Raw genomic sequence first — 4,230 nt, 5'->3', positions numbered from 1 at the left:
CACCTCAGGGCCTTTGCACTTGCTATTCCTAGGTAGGAAATAGCCTGATTTACTGTCTCACCTCCTTTCGGTCTCTCTTCAAATGGCCATCTTATAAAAAAGGGCCATCGCGAGCGTTCCCTCTCTGTTCTGCTTTCCTACGTAGCACTTGTCACCTTCTGACACGCTTTCTCTGTACATATTCATTTGATTGTGATGCATCTTCACCTCCAGAAAGTTAGTTCTATGATGACTAGGACGTTGGTGTATTTATTGCTCTACCTTTAGCACCTCTTATAGTGCTCAATGTTTATTAAGTGCTCAAAAGTATTTGTGAGTGAGTGAGTGAATGGAGAATATTGACATTAAGGCTCTCCTTTTCTTCCAGCTCAATTCATTTTAGCTACCATGATCATCTTCAAAGTTCTTTGAAGATCCTCATTTTGTATTTAGATCAGAACTGAAACTGACAAGAATTACAATCAACAGGTTCTCTGTTTTAGTACCCAAGTTTATAGCTGGACCTTTCTTGGCAGTTATGCGATCCTCCATTTTATGTATGAGGGAGACCCAAGACAATGGGCTTGCTGAAGGCTGCCTGGGCCAAAGTTTAGCTCCCCTAACTCAGAGCCCAGAGTATTTTCTGTGGTACACCATATTGACTACTCTTTTAGGATTCCTATTTTCGTGCATATTCTAAGAATCATTGTGGAAAAAAATAACTAACACGGGCAATCCTCCCTTTTATTTTTGTTGAGCTTAGAAAATGACATGGCTCCACATGTTTGGTCATATATGGTTTAGGTATTAGTACCCTGTATTATGCACACCTCAAAGGCATTGGCTTGTATCCATTCTTCAGCCCCTACTCCCTTTAAAAGATATGATCTCTTGAGAAATAGTCCAATCTCACAATGTGTTATTCAAAGTACTAAAAATAGAAAAAAAAATAAAAAATAAAAGTCCTAAAAATGCTCATTATGAAAAAGTTTTACCAAATCCTTACCATTCGTTATGTTCCTATCATCTATTGGCAATATGACATACAACTAGGCAATGTTAGCTCCCTTAAAGTTTGAAACATTCATCACTTTGGCAAATAAAAAGTAGTTTCTAGAGTCACCAATTTAGCATAGCTAAATTCATCTTGTCCTGGGAGATACCAAACACTGAATTTTTTTTTCTTTTTTTTTTAAAATATTTTATTTATTTATTTGACAGAGAGAGATCACAAGTAGACAGAGAGGCAGGCAGAGAGAGAGAGAGAGGGAAGCAGGCTCCTTGCTGAGCAGAGAGCCCGATGCGGGACTCGATCCCAGGACCCTGAGATCATGACCTGAGCCGAAGGCAGTGGCTTAACCCACTGAGCCACCCAGGCGCCCCCAAACACTGAATTTTTAAAAGAAAATCTAAAAACACCTTGTGCTGAAACTATTATTGCCAACTAAATGGTTCTGTATACTAGAGTCTTCTGACCTTAAAAGAATTCCTATAGTATTTCCCCTTGTCCTTGGGTCTGTGAAGCTGGCAATCAGAGAAGCAAGTCATTAATTAGGCTCCACTTCTGGACAGGTGTATTTCTTTGCAAATTGATGGTACCTGGAGAGTCTATCCTAAGATTGGAAAGACTTGCAGCAGGTTTTTCTTGGAACAGATTTGCAGTGACATTTGAAAGAAAGGCGGAAGGTGTAGACATAGATAGCTAAAGGGCATTTCAGCTGTGGTAAGACCATCGAGAGCATCAAACCTCATTGGGGAGATTTCTGGAAGGCCGACCAGCTGGCAGTGTAAGAGGAATTAAGTCTGACCAAGGGGTGAGAGGAGGTGTCCTCTCATCACTAACTCAAAGAAGAATGGCACCAAATAAAGCTCTTTGGAGACAGGGAACATGTAACTAAATTCTAGTAAAGTGACTTCTTGCTTGTTTTCTCGGGGAGGGGCGTTGTTTGGGGGTTTGGGAGCCAGATCTATTGTTACAGACAATGCCATTCTGCAGGAAATAGCTGTAACCGCACTTTCTTCCTCTCCCCGTCAAGACTGTATGGGAAGACAATTGAAAGAATTCTTTATTGTAGGATATGTTGTTTATTTAAAAAAAAAAAAAAAACAAAGCTGTTAGGGCTTATTCACAGACAGCTAGTCTGTCTTCTCCCTGCTGCTACCATGCCCCCTTCTACACCCCCAGGGTCAGGGCAGGGCTTCTCTGGCCTCAGCAGTAATGGCCTGGGAGGAGGGGTCTGCCAAGAGAGCTGGCAGCCCGTGGCGAGCCTCCCTCGGGGCCCTCGGGGCCAGCCGGGCCGGCCCTTCCTTTGGCAGGTGCCCCAGCGCGTGACCTCCCGCCTGAGACGGGCTTTGATACCCCCGACAGTCACGTAGCCGTCCCTCCCTGCCGGCTGCGGCTCCGCGGGGCGGGGCGGGGCGGGGCACTGAGCTCAGCTGGCGCCCACCGAAGGCGGGGGCACCTGCGCCAGTGCCAGGTGCCTCTAGTTTCTTCGTGGCCCTGATCAAACGGTCGTGGCTGACATCCTGGGCGAATCGGCCCCTTCCCTTGGACGCGTCTTGCTGTAGTCCCTCCAGAGTGAACACACCTCCCTTCCTGGGCGTCGGGGCCACACATGCTTCCATCTTCTGGATCCCCAGGTCGCAACGGAAAGCTCCCTCACCCCCCATCGCAGACCAAAATCCTCTTCCGGAGGGGAGCCGATCCACGCCAAGGGGACACATGTGTCCAGGAACTGCACCGGGAACTCAGGTTCCTTCCGATCTCCTGCTTGTGCTTACTGGCAAATCCCTCCAGGTTGGTCTTGGACATGCCCAACTGCGTGGACATCTGGGCCAGCTGGGCCTCAGCCAAGAGAGTTCCTCGCTCCTTATACTTGGCCTCTACAAGCTTCTTGGCAATGGGTCCGGCTCCCACCCCGCAGCAATGCAATCCCATACTGGGCCCGTGGGCTGCCCTGCTGCGGGGACCCTGGGTCTCCCCAAAATTATAGGATATTTTAGTTAAGAACTTTCTGAATGGTGAAGACAGAATCCTACTCAAACTGACTTATTCAAGAGAAGGAATCTGTCAGGTGATGTAGCTAAAAATCCAGGGGTCATGTGGGCTCTAGAGTCAAGGTTCAGAAGGCATTGTTAGGATATGGTTTTTCTTTATCTCTCAGCTCTGCTTCCCACTTGAAGTAAATGAGTGCAGAAGCTCCAACTTTATATTGTCTCAGGTTCAAGCCTATTGAGAATGAGTGTTCCTATCCCAAAGCCTTAGCAAAGAGGTCATGGAGTCTTAAAACCTGTTATGGGCCATGTGTCATCCCTTTACCCAAACTCGAGCCTAGAGAATATTGGGCTCTCGTTGGCCAAATTACCTATGGGTTGGGGATGAGAAAATCACTAGAACCACTGGCTTGAGAATGAGGCTAGAGTTCCTAACTAAAAGGGAGTGTTATGAAGAATGCTTACAGCCCCAATAATCAGAAATGTCCACAAAATAGGCAAAAATCATAAGTTTACTCGTATTCAAATTTACTACATTGATTACTGTGACTTTCGACACATTCTACAACTGTAGGGGACAGCAGTGTGTATCGTCAGTGAGACAGAGGATGAACATTGGGTTGGTAGAGCATAGAACTAGGCTTCAGGATTGCTGAGTAATCATCTTGTTTGACCACTAAGTTTTCCATGTGATCATGAGTAATTTATCTTACCTTTCTGGTTCTCAGGCTTTTTTTTTTTTTTTTCCATCTGTAAGATCAAAGAAACACCTGCCTGCATTACTTATCTCAATGGGTTATTTTGTGGCTAAAATCAGATGCAAACACTCTACAAGATGGGACGGGATGTTGTATCAGCTTATCGAGAGACGCATTTCCATACAAACATTACATGTTTAGTTTTAGTAAATGAGGATGAGGCTGATATGCCTAATTTTTACTTCTGAAGGTTATGCGGTTCTTGAATTCCTAACTGCAAAATTGAGGCAAGTTTCTTTTATTGGTTCCAACAACTGAGTCCAAAGTTTAACCAGATAGTCATCTACTGACATCTTACTAAAAAGGACCATTTGAAGGGTTTAGCATAAGATCTGAGATGTGGGCAATCCATTAACAGATTTTTTTCATTCTTATTTTGCTCCTTCCACTGCTATTTTTGAGGACCTACTAGGTGATAAACAGACTAGATGTGGTTCTTAACACACCCTAGAGTAAAGGTAATTTGAAGATATTAAACTAGCAATCACACAAATGGATA

The 4,230-nt window shown here is 44.6% G+C and overlaps 1 pseudogene; it reads right to left on the bottom strand.

Annotated features, from left to right (window-relative positions):
- Positions 1-2,166: 2,166 nt before the first annotated feature.
- LOC111149199 lies at positions 2,167-2,917 on the bottom strand (annotated as a pseudogene).
- Positions 2,918-4,230: the final 1,313 nt, after the last annotated feature.

The sequence above is a fragment of the Enhydra lutris genome, unplaced genomic scaffold (assembly GCF_002288905.1).
Source record: "Enhydra lutris kenyoni isolate GAN:26980312 unplaced genomic scaffold, ASM228890v2 scaffoldscaffold21, whole genome shotgun sequence".
Classification (NCBI taxonomy): Eukaryota; Metazoa; Chordata; class Mammalia; order Carnivora; family Mustelidae; genus Enhydra; species Enhydra lutris.
The sequence above is the reverse complement of the archived record's forward strand: the minus strand, read 5'-3'. Positions and strand labels throughout refer to the sequence as shown.